We start from the raw sequence: 21292 nt of genomic DNA on the forward strand, positions 1-21292 counted from the left end.
ACTAATAACCCGTAAATCTAACAACCCCCTAACTTTTTTACAATATCCCTATCTTAAAATAAATAAAAACGTACCTGTGAAATTAAAAAAACTTAAGTTTAAACTAACAATTAACCTAACACAGTAACTATTATACTAAAATTAAAATAACTACCAATTAAAAAAACTAAATTACATATTAAAAAAACCTAACACTACTTAATAACAAACACTAAATTACGATAAATAACAAACAAAATGATCTAAAATAAAAACAATTACACCTAATCTAATAGCCCTATAAAAATAAAAAGCCTCCCCAAAATAAAAAAACTCTTGCCTACAATAAACTACCAATAGTCCTTAAAAGGGCCTTTTGTATGGCATTGCCCTAAAGAAATAAGCTCTTTTACCTGTAAAAAAAACAAAGACCCCCCCAACAGTAAAACCCACCACCCAACCAACCCTCCAAAATAAAAAACCTAACTCTAATAAAAACCTAATCTACCCATTTCCCTGAAAAGGGCATTTGTATGGGCATTGCCCTTAAAAGGGCATTCAGCTCTTTTAAGAAAGCCCAAACCCTAATCTAAAAAAAAACTCACCCAAAAAAAGTTAAAAAAAAAACTATCACTAACCCCTGATGTTCCACTTACAGTTTTTGAACTCGGAACATCCAGGCGGCGAGAAGTCTTCATCCAGGTGACGAGGTCTTCATCCATCCAGACGGCATCTTCTATCTTCATCTAGACGGCATCTTCTATCTTCATCCCGGCGGCGTGGAGCGGGTCCATCCTTCAAGACATCCAGCGTGGAGCTTCCTCTTCATATGGTCACTGCCGTACACTGGATCTTCAATGCAAGGGAGTCTTTTCAAAATGGCGTTCCTTGCATTCCTATTGGCTGATTTGATTTTTGAAATTCAAATCAACCAATAGAATGAGAGCTACTGAAATTATATTTGCTATTCAAATCAGCCAATAGAATTTCAGTAGCTCTCATCCTATTGGCTGATTTGAACAGCTAATAGGATTTCAGTAGCTCTCATCCTATTGGCTGATTTGAATTTCAAAAATCAAATAAGCCAATAGGAATGCAAGGGATGCCATTTTGAAAATTATCTCTTGCTTTGAAGATCCAGTGTATGGCTGTGACTGTATGAAGAGGACGCTCCACGCCGGATGTCTTGAAGGATGCCGGGATGAAGAAATAAGACACCGCCTGGATGAAGATAGAAGAAACCGCCGGGATGAAGATAGAAGATGCCACCTGGATGAAGATAGAAGATGCCACCTGGATGGATGAAGACCTCGCCACCTGGATGAAGACTTCTCGCCGCCTGGAAGTCCAGACGTAAAAAACTGTAAGTAGATCGTTGGGGGTTAGTGTTAGTTTTTTTTTTATTTTTTTGGGTGGGTTTTTGTTTTTAGATTAGGGTTTGGTCTTTCTTAAAAAAGCTGAATGCCCTTTTCAAGGCAATAAAAAAAGAGCTCAATGCCCTTTTAAGGGCACTGACCATACAAATGCCATTTTCAGGGCAATGGGTAGATTAGCTTTTTGTTAGAGTTAGGTTTCTTTTATTTTGGGGGGTTGGTTGGGTGCTGGGTTTTACTGTTGGGTGGTCTTTGTATTTTTTTACAGGTAAAAGAGCTGATTTCTTTAGGGCAATGCCCTACAAAAGGCCCTTTTATGGGCTATTGATAGTTTATTGTAGGCTAGGGTTTTTTTTATTTGGGGAGACTTTTTATTTTTATAGGGCTATTAGATTAGGTGTAATTGTTTTTATTTTGGATAATTTATTTTCTTATTTTTCATAATGTAATGTATTTTTTGTAAATTTAGACTTAAATTTTTTAAGTAGTGTTAGTTTTTTTAATGTGTAATTTAGTTTTTTTAATTGGTAGTTATTTTAATTTTAGTATAATAGTTATGTTAGGTTAATTGTTAGTTTAAACTTTCTTTTTTTTAATTTCACAGGTACGTTTTTATTTATTTTAAGATAGGGATATTGTAATTTTAATATAAAGTTAGGAGGTGTTAGGTTTAGGGGTTAATAGTTTAATTTAGTTTTTTGTGATGTGGGGGGGCTGGTGGTTTAGGGGTTAATAGGTTTATTTAGTGGTCCGCTGTCCATGCTTATAGGTGAGTATTTTTCAGGAAAGTACCACAGTCAAAAAAAGCTGGAAGAGAATAAAGACAGGCGCAGCCCGACTCAAGTGAAAATACTTTTATTGCAAAGTAAGTGCACAAACAGCTAAATGGCCACTTACTACTGTTTAAAAAGATTAAAAGCACATCAGTTGTATAAGCATACAAGTTCCCTAGAAAGCTATGATCAGGAGTCCCCGGCACTCACGCTAACCTCAGCCGTAGAAAAAATAAGTCTAGAACAGCACACCAGTGGTCAGAAAGTATGAGATGAATGAAACAGTTCTCTCTACGCGTTTCGTCTGAGAACGCTCAGACTTTTTCAAGAGTTAGTGATGACTGATAAAAAGACTCAGATAAGCTTTTTAAATGAGCCAATGTATCACCTGCAAATGAAACCTAACCAATGGTATATGATGTAATATATCCAGCCAATAGTGTACTCATTCAGGTAGGTAGAAAGATTACAACGTAGCTATACACAATGTTTATACAATGACATATATGAATATTAAAAATATAAAAAAATATACACAATTTCAATGTCACTAAAATGAATTCATATGATTAATCCCAAAAATGTATGTGGGTTTCAAACTCTACAGGTGACGTGCCATATCTTAAGTAATTACACTATAAATATTGCACTCGCCTAGGCACATTAAACCTACATGTTACTAATATAAAAATATCAACTATTCTAACAAATTGAGATATACACATGTAAGCCTAATATTCAATATACACAAATATTAGAAAGAAATGTATTAAAAAATGTATATAGATATGCTCTTAGTAACTTCCTGAGAATACATATCATAAGGTGCCTCAGTGGAGTTGTATACTTAGTAGTTAATAAACTACTAAAATTCGAATAATGCTAACAGTCAAGGTGCCTACATAAAAGCCTGAAGATCAAGTTCAATGTTCAACCCCTGTGGATGCATTGAACCCAGAAGATAAATCCAATATGATTCCCTACGTCTAAGTGTGAGTAATCTATTTGTGAATATGTTAGGAGGAATCCAATCAATAACTTTTATCTTCAGACAAGTTGGATCCATATTATGTTGGATTCTGAAGTGTTTCAGATACACTGTGCGTTTATAATCCTGCCTTACTTAATGTTCATTCAGCCTAGCTTGCATACTTCTTTTTGTTCTACCAATATAAATTAAATTGCAGCTTCAGCTAAGAGAGTAAACTATATAAGTGGTACTGCAGTTGTATCTATATTTGGTATTGAACACCTTTGATTGGTCAAAATTGTGGAAGGATCTCCCCCTTTCCACATGGCTACACATACCACATCTTATAATACCGCATCTATTTGTGCCTGGTTTCTGTTCTAACCATGTAGTAATTTTGTTATTATCTTTATTATTACTACGTAAATTAGTAGGAGCTAATATATTTTTCAGATCTCTGTCCTTTTTGAGTCACCAGGGGTTTATCACGTAATGATCCACCAAGGATGGGATCCGCTTTAAGGACTCCCCAATGTTTTTTGAGGATATTTTGAATGACCCTGCTTCCCTGATTATAAGTGGTGACGAACCGTACATCCTCACTAATTTCTTCATGTTTATCTGTAACTGATTTTTTATTCCGGGGTTTAAGTAGAGTCTCCCTTTTCATATCCTTAACTCTATCTTTTGCTGCTTTTATAGTGTTTGAGTCATACCCCTTCTCAGCAAATCTAGCATCTAGTAATTCTGTTTCCTTGATGTAGTCAACTTCCCTAGTACAATTTCTTTTTATTCTTTGGTAAGCTAATCACCTCTCCCTGCAACTTGAGAGAGATGATCAGCTTACTCAATAGTGGGAATCCCATACCCTTCTTGTTAAATTAATTAATTTATGTCTTTTAAAGGTAAAAAAAATTAATAAGAAAAAATTTTTTTCTAGAATTCTAAAACAGTTTCCCGACAGTTTATCGCCCTGCTTTGACTGATCTCATCACAGATTTCTGGTGTCTAGTGATGGCTTAGGCTTTGAGCTTCCATCAGCGTGTGTGTCTATTTATCTGGTAACATTGATCTGCTGAACTGAGTGTTTTAATAAGTCCCAGTTAATGTCAGGCTTCAAGCTCTCTTCTATACATGCACAATTGATCTTCACACATGGCCAGGCGGCCCTTACTCTTTTGCACACGTACTAAGCACTCTCCCCCTCTATTGTACACTCCCCCAGGCTCTGTCCCACTATTACGCGCAGCACTCAGTCATTCTCTCTCACTTCTACACTCATTCTCAGGCACTCTTATATAATAAAGCTCCAGATGCTCTTGTATATTTTATACTCTCCCAGCAACTCACTCAGGTACTCTACTAATTTTAGAAAAGACCTTAGTTAAATGGACATGAATCCCCATAAAATGTGTTATCATGATTCAAATAGAGTATTACATTTTAAATAAAATTCCAATATACTTCTGTTATCTCATTTGCTTAATTCTTTGGATATCTTTGTTGAAGAAATAGCAATAGCAATGCATGGATGAGCCAATCATACAAGTCATCTATGTGCAGCCACCAAACAGCAGCTACTGAGCCTATATAGATATGCTTTAAACACAGGATATCAAGAGAATGAAGCAAATTAGATTAAAGAAGTAAATTGGAAAGTTGTTTCAAATTATATGGTCTACCTAAATCATGAAATAAAATTTTTGGGTTTCATGTCCCTTTAAGGTGTGCACATTTAGAAAATATATGCTTTAATATCCAAATAACGAGATTTAATTTGATATACATTTAGGGCATATGTACTGTGTATTTGGGATAATTTAAAAGTATAGTCAACACCAGAATTGTTGTTGTTTAAAAAGATAGATAATGCCTTTATTACCCTTTCCCCAGTTTTGCATAACCTACACTGTTATAGAAATACAATTTTTAGCTCTGTGATTACCCTTTATCTATGCTTCTGCAAACTGCCCCCTTATTTCAGCTCTTTTGACAGACTTGCATTTTAGCCAATCAGTGCTCACTCCAGGGTAACTTCAAGTGCATGAGCTCAATGTTATCTATACGAAACACATGAACTAATGCCCTCTATTGGTCAAAATGCATTTAGATTAGAGGCAGTCTTCAAGATCTAAGAAATTAGCATATGAACCTCCTAGGTTTAGCTTTCAACTAAGAATACCAAGAGAACAAAGCAAAATTGGTGATAAAAGTAAATTGGAAAGTTGTTTAAAATTGCATTCCCTATTTAAATCATGAAAGTTTTTTTGGGACTTGACTGTCCCTTTAAGCTTGCTAACTAAAGGGTGACTATTATGAAAATTTCTTGCTGGCAAGGTCTTATGAAATGTTACAATATTTTGTGCTCTGAAAGCAATATGGTTAAAGTGATGGTAAACTCTCCCCTTTATAAAATCAGATCTGGAATGTAAGCGCTATTTTAGATGAAGTTTAATTCATAAGCTGTAATGAAGATGCAGTATAACTTAGTTATTAATATAGATATGAAATTCAAATACTGCATGCTCCTACGCCCACTTCAAAAGTAAACTTTTCTGTGAGCTAACAGATTGAATTGTTGTCCAATCAGCGCTCTCCCCATATGGCACTTTTGTTGTAGCTAGAGCATTGATTGGAAAGTAATTCAATCATTTAGCTGGCAGGAAAATTGACTTTTGAAGTGGGTGGTGTAACGTGGGGTATTTGAATTTCATATCTATATTAATAACTAAGTTATAGCGCATCTTCATTGCACATGATGAATAAAACCCCATCTAAAATAGCGCTTACATTCCAGATCTGATTTTAAAAAAGGGAGAGTTTACCATCACTTTAAGAACACATACTGTATCTGTACATTTGGGAGTCATTGAACATTTTTATTTATCATTTTTTTCCTTTCTACTACCTGCTCAAAAGCTGTTGAGAATTTGGAACAAGAAGAAAATGTCCTTAAAAAACAATGAAGTAAATTCCACAACAAGTATTTCCATGGACAATTGCATCTTATGAAATATTATATCCCTTAATCCCTTACTGGTCTATGCGGTAGAGGTTTACTGACCGAAAAAGCTAATTTCCCACAGCTCTAGTGGTGTTCTTTATTGATAGATTTTATTGTGCATTGAGCATATATACATATGCTCTGTGCACCTTAATTCCAACATATCCCCTACTGTATTCACGAATAATGATGCAAAATGGCTTCATCACAATATATGTTTTTGGAGCAGGTACAGTGTTTGAAAGCACTTGCACAAGGTATATGTATGTATGCAAATTAAAATTAAGGAACAAGCTAATAGCCCAAATAGCTCAATAACCAGCTATAATCATATACTGGGATGCTTACTCACTCTGTATTCCTTACCTGTTGCAAACTACGTTATTTGAACCATATACTCTAGCATCTTAGGTGCGAGGATGGGAAAAGTCTTCAGTAACCCTCCCACACTGAAGAGCTTTCAATGCTGGTTGCAGCACCTTTTACCCACATGACACTCCATCATCTAATTAGTTTGTATGTTTTCTAGGGTAAACATTACATGAGCGCCTTGGCCTGTGCTTTTTCAGGCAGAATGTTAATCCTCCATACAATAAATTACACAACGCTCCTGTGATCAGTATAACAACATTATTTTATTCCGTGCAATGTAAAAAAACAGAGAGACAAGACACTGTTTTTTACATTTACATCTCTCCTGCTTCCTTTATCTGCCTGGTTGCCTTTCCACATCCCTTTAATCGGTTTTAAATACTCTGGTATGCATCTCTTCTGATGTCTGAATTTATGACTTTTCTGTAAATTTCTTATCAGTTCCTTTGTACAATTTCTGTGTGTATCCCCAGCCATCCCCCCCCCAATCTAATTTGCAAGTGTGTATAACTCCAGTCTACCTAACTAGTCTGCTTGTACACAGCTGCCTTGAATTTATTCTTTACAACTCAAACCTCACTGCTATATACAGCTGAGAACAGGTTATTTGAGCCTTGGCTATGTGTGCCCTGTGCTTCTAAGTGACCTGTGTTACAAGTGGCAGAGTTAAGAACTGGAGGGGGAAACTGCAGCTATAATTCAACAAGAACTACAAAAATTGTTTTAATGGGGGCGCTTATTAATAGAATACATAAAACATACAAGGTGAAACAAAGTATATACAGATAATGATACACAACAATAACCCTAGTCACAGGATATACTGAACTCCCATATATTGTCAGTTCATCAGGGGTTAAAGCTCCTGGACTCCCATGTATTGTCAGTTCATCAGGGGTTAAATTTCCTGTAGCAATTTTAGGATCACAGTGGCTGCACTCCTCTTCACACAAATGTAGTGGAATAAAACAACAAAATCTAGCAAATATAAGAGAGGCACCTCAATTGTGTATCAGTCACCAAATAGACAAATCAGATAGAAAATGTCAAACACAGGGTACTCACATTTCCATAGAGCACCCTTATGTGCTAGTAGACGCAGGCTGGCAGTATAAAGGTGTGTCAGCTCACCTCCTCTCGACAGCTGCATGTAGCCCAGGGACAGCTCAAACACACTCACAGTGATGAACCAGACAGTAGGCCCAACACATATGTGTACCTGGCAATTAGGGCTTGTAAACACTGTTGTAGTTTAAAAACTGATTTATTAAAACCATATAAAATTCAAACAATACAGTGTTAAAAGCTGGTGGGTATGCACAGTCTGTACCCTCAGATATGCAACGCGTTTCTTAGCAGTTACGCTGTTTCCTCAGGCATAACAAACCCTATACTGATGCACTTATTTAAATGCTATCCAATCAGATTCTGAGAGCACAGGTGTAATGAACATGTCATCTAATCACTAACAGTCTTTAGCTGTAGTGTCAAACAGTCAGTTTCAAAACAGTGTTAGATCTAAAATATGTCTACATTATATAATACAATCAATCAATCAATCAATCAATTAATGTAGTAATAAAACTTACTACAGGTGAAACTCGAAAAATTCGAATATCGTGCAAAAGTTCATTTATTTCACTAATGCAACTTAAAAGCTAAAACTAATATATGAGATAGACTCATTACATGTAAAGTAAGATAGTTCAAGCTGTGATTTGTCTTAATTGTGATGATTATGGCTTACAGCTCATGAAAACCCCAAATCCACAATCTCAGAAAATTAGAATATTACAGGCAATCAATAAAACAAGGATTGTACATACCTGTAGAACAATATCAGACCTCTGAAAAGTATAAGCATGCATACTGTATATACTCAGTACTTGGTTTGGGCACCTTTTGCAGCAATTACTGCCTCAATGCGGCGTGGCATGGAAGCTATCAGCCTGTGGCACTGCTGAGGTGTTATGGAAGACCAGGATGCTTCAATAGCGGCCTTCAGCTCTTCTGCATTGTTCGGTCTCATGTCTCTCATCTTTCTCTTGGCAATGCCCCATAGATTCTCTATGGGGTTCAGATCAGGCGAGTTTGCTGGCCAATCAAGCACAGTAATACCATGGTCTTTGAACCAGGTTTTGGTGCTTTTGGCAGTGTGGGCAGGTGCCGAGTCCTGCTGGAAAATGAAGTCAGCATCCCCATAGAGCTAGTCTGTGGAAGGAAGCATGAAGTGCTCCAAAATCTCCTGAGTTGACCCTGGACTTAATGAAGCACAGTGGACCAACACCAGCAGATGACATGGCTCCCCAAATTAACACAGACTGTGGAAACTTCACACTGGACTTCAAGCATCTTGCAGTGTGTGCCTCTCCATTCTTCCTCCATACTCTGGGTCCTTGGTTTCTAAATGAGATGCAACATTTGCTCTCATCAGAAAAGAGGAATTTGGACCACTGAGCAACAGACCAGGTCTGTTTTTCTTTAGCCCAGGTAAGACGCTTCTGACGTTGTTTGTTGTTCAGGAGTGGCTTGACAAGAGGAATACGACATTTGAAGCCCATGTCCAGGATCGGTCTGTGTGTGGTGACTCTTTTGAATGGCCTTTTCCTGACAATCCTCTCCAGGCTGCGGTCATCCCTGCTGCTTGTGCACCTTTTTCTTCCACACTTTTCCCTTCCACATAACTTTCTATTAATGTGCTTTGATACAGCACTTTGGGAACATCCAACTTCTTTTGCAATTACCTTTTAATGCTTTCCCTCCTTATGGAGGGTGTCAATGATGGTTTTCTGCACAACTGTCAGGTCAGCAGTCTTTCCCATGATTGTGATTCCTATTGACCCAGACTGAGAGAGCATTTAAAGGCTCAGGAACCCTTTGCAGATGTTATGGCTTAATTAGCTGATTAGAGTGGGACACTTTGAGCCTAGAATATTGCACCTTTTCCCAATATTCTAATTTTCTGAGATTGTGGATTTGGGGTTTTCATGAGCTGTTTTCACAATTATGACAAATCACGGCTTGAACTATCTTTGCTTTGCATGTAATGAGTCTATCTCATATATTAGTTTTACATTTTAAGTTGCATTAGTGAAATAAATTAACTTTTGCACAATATTCTAATTTTTCGAGTTTCACCTGTATGATCTCCATGTCTTTTCTGCTATTTCTGCCTGCCCTTTTCCTAAAATTCACTGCACTTCCCTATAACAACAATAACCCCCACACTATCCATAGCTCACACTCCCTTCTCTCATCCCCTATGCTGTCCTCTCATGAACTACTCTGTTTCCTTAGAAATACTTCACCATCTAACTATCCTGTGTCTAATCATACCCGCTCCTACAAGTCTCACTCTCACCTTCTGTCATTCACACTCCTACTACTGCTTGCTGCTGGTGACAATACTCCCTGGCCTTGCAGCAATCACCACACTTTTACACTCTCACTCAGTCTCCCACTGCAAAAACTCTAGGTCACGCAATCCTAACAATCTCATTTCTATTAACCCACATCGCTTATCCCCTCTCTTTTCTTGTGCTCTTTGGAATGCACGCTCTGTCTGTAACAAACTTAAAACTGTCCACGACCTGTTTGTTTCTAATGCGTCCAATCTTCTAGCAATTACTGAAACCTGGTTATCTTCTTCTGACACTGCTTCCATTGCTGCTCTCAAACACGGTTGTCTCCATTTTAGCCACACACATAGACCAGGTGAGAGACATGGCGGCGGTTTTGGAATCTTACTCTCCCCCTCCTGCTCCTATCAGCACCTGCATCCTCATCCATCTCTCTCCTTTTCCTCCTTTGAAGTCCACTGCATCCGCCTGTTCTCCCCCCTCTCCCTAAGGGGGGCAGATATCTATCACCCCCTTGGATCAACCTCCCAAATCCTTGACAACTTTGCTGCCTTTCTTTCTCACTTTCTCTCTACAAATACACCTGCTCTAATCCTGGGGGACTTCAACATCCCCATTGATAACCCATCTGCCCCTGCTGCCTCTAAGCTTCTCTCACTCACAAACTCCTTTGGTCTCTCACAATCCACCCTATTCCCTACTCACCGCGATGGACACTCTATTGATCTGGTATTCTCCTACCTCTACTCTATCTCTGACGTCACCTATCAACCATTTTCCATCTCAGACCACCATCTGCTCACCATCCTGATATACAGGCTAAACCTACTTCTCCTCCTCGCCCCCACACCTGTAAAAATCTGCACACTGTGGATACTTCCCAACTTTCCAACCTTATTCAAAAACATCTCCTCCATACTTCCACAATATCCTGCCCTGCCCTTGCTACAACCCACTATAACAATTTCGCTCTCCTCTGCACTTGACACTTTTGCTCCTCCCCGAATACGTAAAACCCCAAGTTGTCAGCTCCAACCCTGGCACTCTAAGCAAATACGCTACCTGCAAAAATGCTCCCGTGCTGCTGAACATGCCTGGAGTACATACCGCTATAAACCAGATTTCCTCCAGTATAAGTTCAATCTTTATTCTTACACCTCTGCCCTTCACTTAGCCAAGCAAACCTACTTTTTTTCTCTTATATCTACTCACTCCCCAAATCCTAAACGTCTCTTCTCCATTTTCAACTCCCTCCTCTATCTACCTGCACCACCCCCTTCATCTGCCTTTAGTGCTCAAGACCTGGCTACTTTGTCAACAAAACACTTACCATCTGAATTAATATCCCAACACAAGACTGCAACCTTCCATCTCCACCCCCGGTCACCCCCTCCACCACTCTTGACACCTTCCCCCCAACCATTGAGAATGAAGTGAGTTCCCTATTGTCTTCCTCACACCTCACTACCTGCCCACTTGACCCTATCCCTTCACATCTAAAACCTTCTCTGTCTTCTACCCTCACTCCAGTTCTTACTCACATATTAAACCTATTCCTTACTACCGTTTCATTCTCATCTTCCTTCAAACATGCAAAGGTCACCCCATTCTCAAAAAACCCTCCCTTGACCCTAATTCTCCTGCAAACTACCGCCCCAGATCACTGCTTCCGCTAGCTTCAAAAGTCCTGGAAAAATAGTTTTCAATCAGCTAACCCACTTCTTGTCCTCCAACTCATTGCTTAACCCACTGCAATATGGCTTTTGTCACCAACACTCAACTGAAACTGCCCTCACCAAGGTTACTAATGATCTTCTTTCTGCTAAAAACAATGGCCACTACGCTATACTTATCTTTCTTGACCTGTCTACTGCCTTTGACACTGTTGACCATTCCCTTCTCCTACGGACTCTCAGCTCCCTTGGGCTCTCTGACGCTGCCCTCTCCTGGATCCACCCTTATCTCTCTACTAGGTCCTTTTCTGTCTCCTTTGATGGCGACTCCTCCTCTCCATTGCCTCTGTCTGTTGGAGTACCTCAAGGCTCTGTTCTGGGTCCTCTACTCTTCTCTATTTATACTTCCTCACTAGGTAAAATTATTAGTAGCTATGTTGATGATACTCAGATCTACCTATCCAACCCTGCACTCTCTCCTTCTGTCCTTTCTCATATCAGTGATACCTATGATTTTTTTATGTATTCTATTTACACTGGATTTTCTAGTTTGTACACTTCCATAAAACACACAAGTTGCAGTCAGGCAGTATATAAATTATTGTGCACTAAGGGAATATATAAAGACAAAGAAATACAATTTTTTATCTAATTATTGGAAATTATTCTATGCACAAATTATTTTCTTTTCAGTGACACTTTTTATTTTCACAAACAGGGTACTGATATTGGATCTAATGTTGCCCCTACATATGCCAACATTTTTATGAGTACTTTTGAAGAATTTTTTGTATATGAAAATCCATTGTTTCTTAAATATGGCGCCACTTGGTGGCACTATATAGGTGACATTTTTGGTGTCTGGTATAGCAACATTGAATCCCTGGTCAGTTTTGTTGAGGATTTTAATAGATCGGTCAATTATATCACATTTTCATTAACATCCAGTGAGACATCTATTAAGTTTTTGGATTCTCTAATTTATAAGGCTCATAATGGTTTGAAAGCAGACATATTCACTAAACCCACAGAAAAAATTACACTCTTGTGATTGACAGTTTTCATCCCCCATTGAACTTTAAAGCCATTCCAAAAAGCCAATTTCTCAGGGTTAAACAAATTGTATCAGACAAAGTCTTAAAAAACAAACGTCTTGAACAAATGGCTGATAAATTTGTACAAAGAGGGTATCCAACAAAATTAGTAATGGATGAAATGAAGTCAATAAAGGATAGAACTGCATGCACTAGGACTAAGGACAATACTAAAAATGATGAGAAGCAGAACAAATTAGTATTTGTGTCACAATACAATACAAGGAGTCACCAAGTGAATAGAATAATCAGGAAGCACTGGCACATTTTGCAAGCATGAGATTAAGGCATTCCATGATCCACCAAAGCCAGCATACAAAAGGGGTCCAAACATTAAAGACAAGCTAGTTAAAGCAGATGTAGCTGGGAAGAAAACATTGAAGCAGAGTTTTATTGGTGACTCTAAGATGGGGTGTTTTCCCTGCCTTTCATGTTCTAACTGCAACTCCATGATCAAAGGTTCATATGTATGCCATCCCTATACGGGTAAAAAATACAGCATTTAAAGTTACAGATCAAGATTTGTAGTGTAAATTGTGAAATGTCCATGTTCTCTTTTTTACTTTTTGCAGGCAGGTCATAGCATTAGTCATTTGCGCTTTTATATCCTAGAACAAGTTCAGACACCCAGACAGGGTGGCAATAGGGAAACTATTCTCAGCAAAAAAAAAAAAAAAACATATTGGATAAATTAGTTTGATACAATGACTCCAAAAGGTCTGAATTGTGAGTGTGATTGGACAGTATTCTGGTAACCAATAATTCTGTTAAAGTATATTAAAGCTTCTACCTATGTGTGATGTTTTCTTTAATCATATGATATATAACTGTTTTTATTTTTTTTACTTATGAAATTGTATAGGGATGCATGATAATCATTTATAACACTAGAGGGAGTGTCTTTTACAAAATATCTACAAAATACTATTCATGACTATTTCTAAATACATTTCACATAGAAACTAGGTGGCAGCACTGTTTTGCCATATTTTGGTGCTCTAATTTTCAAATGCTCTATTTAAGGCACTGTGGCCTAGATTTGGAGTTCGGCGGTAGCCGTCAAAACCAGCGTTAGAGGCTCCTAACGCTGGTTTTGGCCGCCCGCTGGTATTTGGAGTCAGTGTTTAAAGGGTCTAACGCTCACTTTTCAGCCGCGACTTTTCAATACCGCAGATCCCCCTACGCCATTTGCGTAGCCTATCTTTTCAATGGGATCTTTCTAACGCCGGTATTTAGAGTCGTTTCCGAAGTGAGCGTTAGAGCTCTAACGACAAGATTCCAGCCGCCTGAAAATAGCAGGAGTTAAGAGCTTTCTGGCTAATGCCGGTTTATAAAGCTCTTAACTACTGTACCCTAAAGTACACTAACACCCATAAACTACCTATGTACCCCTAAACCGAGGTCCCCCCACACCGCCGCCACTCGATTAAAAATTTTTAACCCCTAATCTGCCGACCGCCACCTACGTTATATTTATGTACCCCTAATCTGCTGCCCCTAACCCCCGCCGACCCCTGTATTACATTTATTAACCCCTAACTTGCCCCCCACAACGTCGCCGCCAGCTACTTAAAATAATTAACCCCTAATCTTCCGACCGCAAATCGCCGCCACCTACGTTATCCCTATGTACCCCTAATCTGCTGCCCCTAACATCGCCGACCCCTATATTATATTTATTAACCCCTAATCTGCCCCCCTCAACGTCGCCGACACCTGCCTACACTTATTAACTCCTAATCTGCCGAGCGGACCTGAGCGCTACTATAATAAAGTTATTAACCCCTAATCCGCCTCACTAACCCTATCATAAATAGTATTAACCCCTAATCTGCCCTCCCTAACATCGCCGACACCTAACTTCAATTATTAACCCCTAATCTGCCGACCGGAGCTCACCGCTATTCTAATAAATGTATTAACCCCTAAAGCTAAGTCTAACCCTAACACTAACACCCCCCTAAGTTAAATATAATTTAAATCTAACGAAATTAATTAACTCTTATTAAATAAATTATTCCTATTTAAAGCTAAATACTTACCTGTAAAATAAATCCTAATATAGCTACAATATAAATTATAATTATATTATAGCTATTTTAGGATTAATATTTATTTTACAGGCAACTTTGTAATTATTTTAACCAGGTACAATAGCTATTAAATAGTTAAGAACTATTTAATAGTTACCTAGTTAAAATAATAACAAATTTACCTGTAAAATAAATCCTAACCTAAGTTATAATTAAACCTAACACTACCCTATCAATAAAATAATTAAATAAACTACCTACAATTACCTACAATTAACCTAACACTACACTATCAATAAATTAATTAAACACAATTCCTACAAATAAATACAATTAAATAAACTAGCTAAAGTACAAAAAATAAAAAAGAACTAAGTTACAGAAAATAAAAAAATATTTACAAACATAAGAAAAATATTACAACAATTTTAAACTAATTACACCTACTCTAAGCCCCCTAATAAAATAACAAAGCCCCCCAAAATAAAAAATTCCCTACCCTATTCTAAATTAAAAAAGTTACAAGCTCTTTTACCTTACCAGCCCTGAACAGGGCCCTTTGCGGGGCATGCCCCAAGAATTTCAGCTCTTTTGCCTGTAAAAAAAAACATACAATACCCCCCCCCCAACATTACAACCCACCACCCACATACCCCTAATCTAACCCAAACCCCCTTAAAGAAACCTAACACTAAGCCCCTGAAGATCTTCCTACCTTGTCTTCACCATACCAGGTTCACCGATCCGTCCTGGCTCCAACATCTTCATCCAACCCAAGCGGGGGTTGGCGATCCATAATCCGGTCCAGAAGAGGCTCCAAAGTCTTCCTCCTATCCGGCAAGAAGAGGACATCCGGACCGGCAAACATCTTCTCCAAGCGGCATCTTCGATCTTCTTCCATCCGGAGCGAAGCGGCAGGATCCTGAAGACATCCAGCGCGGAACATCCATCCGGACCGACGACTGAACGACGAATGACTGTTCCTTTAAGGGACGTCATCCAAGATGGCGTCCCTCGAATTCCGATTGGCTGATAGGATTCTATCAGCCAATCGGAATTAAGGTAGGAATTTTCTGATTGGCTGATGGAATCAGCCAATCAGAATCAAGTTCAATCCGATTGGCTGATCCAATCAGCCAATCAGATTGAGCTCGCATTCTATTGGCTGTTCCGATCAGCCAATAGAATGCGAGCTCAATCTGATTGGCTGATTGGATCGGCCAATCGGATTGAACTAGATTCTGATTGGCTGATTCCATCAGCCAATCAGAAAATTCCTACCTTAATTCCGATTGGCTGATAGAATCCTATCAGCCAATCGGAATTTGAGGGACGCCATCTTGGATGACGTCCCTTAAAGGAACAGTCATTCATCGTTCAGTCGTCGGTCCGGATGGATGTTCCGCGCTGGATGTCTTCAGGATCCTGCCGCTTCGCTCCGGATGGAAGAAGATCGAAGATGCCGCTTGGAGAAGATGTTTGCCGGTCTGGATGTCCTCTTCTTGCCGGATAGGAGGAAGACTTTGGAGCCTCTTCTGGACCGGATTATGGATCGCCAACCCCCGCTTGGGTTGGATGAAGATGTTGGAGCCAGGACGGATCGGTGAACCTGGTATGGTGAAGACAAGGTAGGAAGATCTTCAGGGGCTTAGTGTTAGGTTTCTTTAAGGGGGTTTGGGTTAGATTAGGGGTATGTGGGTGGTGGGTTGTAATGTTGGGGGGGGTATTGTATGTTTTTTTTTTACAGGCAAAAGAGCTGAAATTCTTGGGGCATGCCCCGCAAAGGGCCCTGTTCAGGGCTGGTAAGGTAAAAGAGCTTGTAACTTTTTTAATTTAGAATAGGGTAGGGAATTTTTTATTTTGGGGGGCTTTGTTATTTTATTAGGGGGGCTTAGAGTAGGTGTAATTAGTTTAAAATTGTTGTAATATTTTTCTTATGTTTGTAAATATTTTTTTATTTTCTGTAACTTAGTTCTTTTTTATTTTTTGTACTTTAGCTAGTTTATTTAATTGTATTTATTTGTAGGAATTGTGTTTAATTAATTTATTGATAGTGTAGTGTTAGGTTAATTGTAGGTAATTGTAGGTAGTTTATTTAATTATTTTATTGATAGGGTAGTGTTAGGTTTAATTATAACTTAGGTTAGGATTTATTTTACAGGTAAATTTGTTATTATTTTAACTAGGTAACTATTAAATAGTTCTTAACTATTTAATAGCTATTGTACCTGGTTAAAATAATTACAAAGTTGCCTGTAAAATAAATATTAATCCTAAAATAGCTATAATATAATTATAATTTATATTGTAGCTATATTAGGGTTTATTTTACAGGTAAGTATTTAGCTTTAAATAGAAATAAGTTATTTAATAAGAGTTAATTTATTTTGTTAGATAAATATTATATTTAACTTAGGGGGGTGTTAGTGTTAGGGTTAGACTTAGCTTTAGGGGTTAATCCATTTATTAGAATAGCGGTGAGCTCCGATCGGAAGATTAGGGTTAATAATTGAAGTTAGGTGTCGGCGATGTTAGGGAGGGCAGATTAGGGGTTAATACTATTTATGATAGGGTTAGTGAGGCGGATTAGGGGTTAATAACTTTATTATAGTAGCGCTCAGGTCCGCTCGGCAGATTAGGGGTTAATAAGTGTAGGCAGGTGTCGGCGACGTTGTGGGGGGCAGGTTAGGGGTTAATAAATATAATATAGGGGTCGGCGGTGTTAGGGGTAGCAGATTAGGGGTACATAGGGATAACGAAGGTGGCGGCGGTTTACGGAGCGGCAGATTAGGGGTTTAAAAAAATATGCAGGGGTCAGCGATAGCGGGGGGCGCAGATTAGGGGTTAATAAGTGTAAGGTTAGGGTGTTTAGACTCGGGGTACATGTTAGGGTGTTAGGTGCAGACGTAGGAAGTGTTTCCCCATAGGAAACAATGGGGCTGCGTTAGGAGCTGAACGCTGCTTTTTTGCTGGTGTTAGGTTTTTTTTCAGCTCAAACAGCCCCATTGTTTCCTATGGGGGAATCGTGCACGAGCACGTTTTTTGAGGCCGGCCGCGTCCGTAAGCAACTCTGGTATCGAGAGTTGCATTTGCGGTAAAAATGCTCTACGCTCCTTTTTTGGAGCCTAACGCAGCATTTGTTTGAACTCTCGATACCAGAGTTAATTTATGGTGCGGCCAGAGAAAAAAGCCCGCGGAGCGTTAACAGCCCTTTTACCGCCGAACTCCAAATCTAGGCCTGTGTCAGTAATGTTTGTTTAAGCATGAAAAAGGGCTGAGTGTCAGTCCGAAACGTCGCTTTTATTTATGGGACCCTGCATTGTTAAATAAAGGTCTTTTTATTACGCTAGCAACTGGAGGATCTTTTCTTCTTTGAAATATTTTGGGCATGGTAAGCTCACTCTGTTTAATTAAGGAGTGCTGTTTGCTCATATCCACATTTCTTTCTCATATCAGTGTCTGCTTATCTGGCATTTCTTTTTGGATGACCTCTCACCACCTTAAAATCAACATGTCCAAGACCGAGCACCTTCTAATCCCCCCTCTAATTCTACCCCGGTTTCTAACTTTTCAATCACTGTCTTGGATCACCCCAAGTCCGGTGCCTAGGAGTTACACTTGACTACAATCTGTCCTTCATACCCCGTATCCAATTGCTCTCTTCATCCTGTCGCAACCACTTACGCAATATCTCCAAAATTTGTCCGTTTCTGTCCAAGTGCTGAAACTACTAAACAGCTAATCCACTCCCTGGTAATTTCCCGACTTGACTACTATAATAACCTACTAACTAGCCTTCCTCTCTCCCGCCTCTCCCCTCTTTAATCCATCCTAAATGCCTCTGCTAGGCTAATCCACCTCTCCCGACGCTCTGTATCTGCTGCACCTCTCTGCGAGTCCCTTCACTGGCCCCCCATTGACAGCAGAATTAAATTCAATATTCTCACCCTGACCTACAAAGCCCTTACCAACGCAGCCCCCCCTACCTGTCCTTACTCATCAACAAAATATACTCCAGCCTGCCCCCTAAGATCCAACAATGACCTGCTCCTTGCATCTTCTACCATCACCTCCTCCCATGCTAGATTACAGGACTTCTCTCATGTAGCACCAACCATCTGGAACGCACTTCCTGGATTGTCAGACTTTCCCCTAACCTTTACTCCTTTAAACGCTCCTTAAATGTAATGCTCATGGGATATTCCACTATCAGACCAAACTCGGCCAGTAGTCTTCTGATCCCGGCGTTGAGCCGGAATGATAGAAATATCCCAGAGCAGAGAAAGTACGCAAAATCTGCGGCGGCAACAGGCAGGGAATCAGTGTAAGGCAGTTCAGGGGTAAACCACTAGAAAGGTCAGACAGACAGGGTTTGGCAGCAGTAAGGCAATCCAAAGGTAAACCACTTGCATTGTCAGACAGGCAGGTTTTGGCAACAATGTGGCAATCCAGTACTTTAAGGATTAAGCAAGCAAAGTAGTTAGACAGGCAGAGTTCATCAACAGTGAGGCAATCCAGTACTTTAGGGGTTAAGCAATCAGAGTAGTCAGACAGGCAGAGTTCATCAACAGAGAGGCAATCCAGTATTTTAGGGGTTAAGCAAGCAGAGTAGTCAGACAGGCAGAGTTCAATAGGAGTGAGACATTCCAGTACTTTAGGGGTTAAGCAACCAGAGTAGTCAGACAGGAGCACACAAAGTAACACCTATACCTGGGCAGTGATAGGTAGCAAGTGATAAAACTTACATAGACGCAGGATTCGCACCACAGGAGATCCTGACCGGCTTCAGAACTAAGGGAGCGTGCGTCGATGACATCACTGCTGCACGCAGACAGGAGCCAACTTTCCCCTAGGCAATGAGCAGAACAGCTGGTGCTGTGTCCCTAGCAACAGCTAGAGCGGTTGCGGCGTGACATAGCCCCCCTCTCAAGGGTTCACTCCGGGAACCAGAGTCGGCCTCAAAGGATGAGCAGCATGGAATCTGGAGACCAAAGTTGGAGTATGCACATCACGGACAGGAACCCAGGGACGATTCGCCACAGAGTAACCCTTCCAATGTATCAGATACCGCAGTTGTCTGCGCCTGTATCTGGGGTCCAGGATTTTAGTAACCTCATATTCAGGGTCACCACGGACCAGGAGCGGAGGAGGAGGAGCTCGGAGCCGGGTATATCTATTCTTGATGTAAGGCTTAAGTAGTGAGATGTGGAAAACTGGGTGTATGTGCAGGGTTTTGGACAAGGCCACTTTGCAGGCAACAGGAGACAGTTTTTTTTAGGACTTTTTAACCCTTTGAGTGCTAATGACTTTTTCTGAGCCGTCACAGAGTTTCCCACTATGGTGCTAATGACAGCTCAGAGCCGTTGCTAGCACTCTTCCACCTTGAGGGAGATCTGAGGGCTCCCACCCGCTCCTACCCCGGAAATCATGCCTGTAGAGTGACAGGCTTCGCCTGGGCATCACGTGCATCACGTTTTGCGTGGTGACGTCATGCGCAATGATGTGATGACATTACCGCGCAACTTTATTAACAATTTGTCAATACAAAGTATAGGGAAATTTGGCATGCTACTTACACACAGAAAAAATAAATAGAAATGGCGCTAACACCCTCTTTCAAAATATTAGTAATTGTATTGGATTAACCCTATCTACAAAATCCTATAATAAAATATATAATAGCTAAAACTAAAGTCCCAAAAAATGTATTTAAATGTATTTAAAAAACACGAGTTGAATATAAAATAAAATAAAAAGAATTTTTACCACATTCCAGTATTAAAGTCCATAAACCACTAGAGTTCACTGCTGCTTGTTTACCAAATGGATCCTTCACACCAAATGTAGTAGGGCAAGAACTTTCACTCTGTAAGAAAAAAGCGCAAGAAGAGACCTCAAGTGCAGATAAAACACATAGACGCTGCTGCTCTTAAAAATATGCACTTACAATGTTTTAATTAGAAATCATGCAATTAAAAACAAAACTTTTTCCCTCCAAGACAGGCAATCAGAATACTCAGCTGCTCCGAGTCTGCTTTCCCAGCCTTGTTCCTTTCACAATAAACACTCCCTGTCTAATATCCACCTGAACTTTCAGCATAAGGGAGGACGCTTGTTCCTAGGGCTACGGTAGCCCTGAGTGTCCAAAAAATCGAGCGTTTCTGTTCCTAGAACTACGGCTCCTCTAGAAGCCCAAAAGTTTCTCCTATAATACCTCTACGCGTTTCATCTGCTATCGTGCAGACTTTCTCAAGAGGATTGAAAGTATTATGATAAGTGGATCCAGTGTCCCGTCCTAATAAGAACCCTCACGTGAGTTTCTATTGGATAAAACCCCCTCTAGTGTAGCACGGATAAATAATACTCCTTTGGGTCCTAAAGGACCATTCCTCTAGTGAACATTTTCTGGAAATATGGTTCCTTTTTAGGCTGATAAATAACAAAAAACATAACATTATTGCAAACACACTGAAAGAAAATTGATAAGTTGTGAAGTTTCATAAATTAGGTAATAGTACATAAATAATACTACATATAAAAATCAATAGATTCCTTAAAAATGATCATAATTCATTTCCACCACATATATAAATTAAAAAAAATAGATAAAAATACAAAAATTAATCCAAAGTATATATGCATATTAGAAATTGATTATCTGT

The sequence above is a fragment of the Bombina bombina genome, chromosome 1 (assembly GCF_027579735.1).
Source record: "Bombina bombina isolate aBomBom1 chromosome 1, aBomBom1.pri, whole genome shotgun sequence".
NCBI classification, from domain to species: Eukaryota; Metazoa; Chordata; class Amphibia; order Anura; family Bombinatoridae; genus Bombina; species Bombina bombina.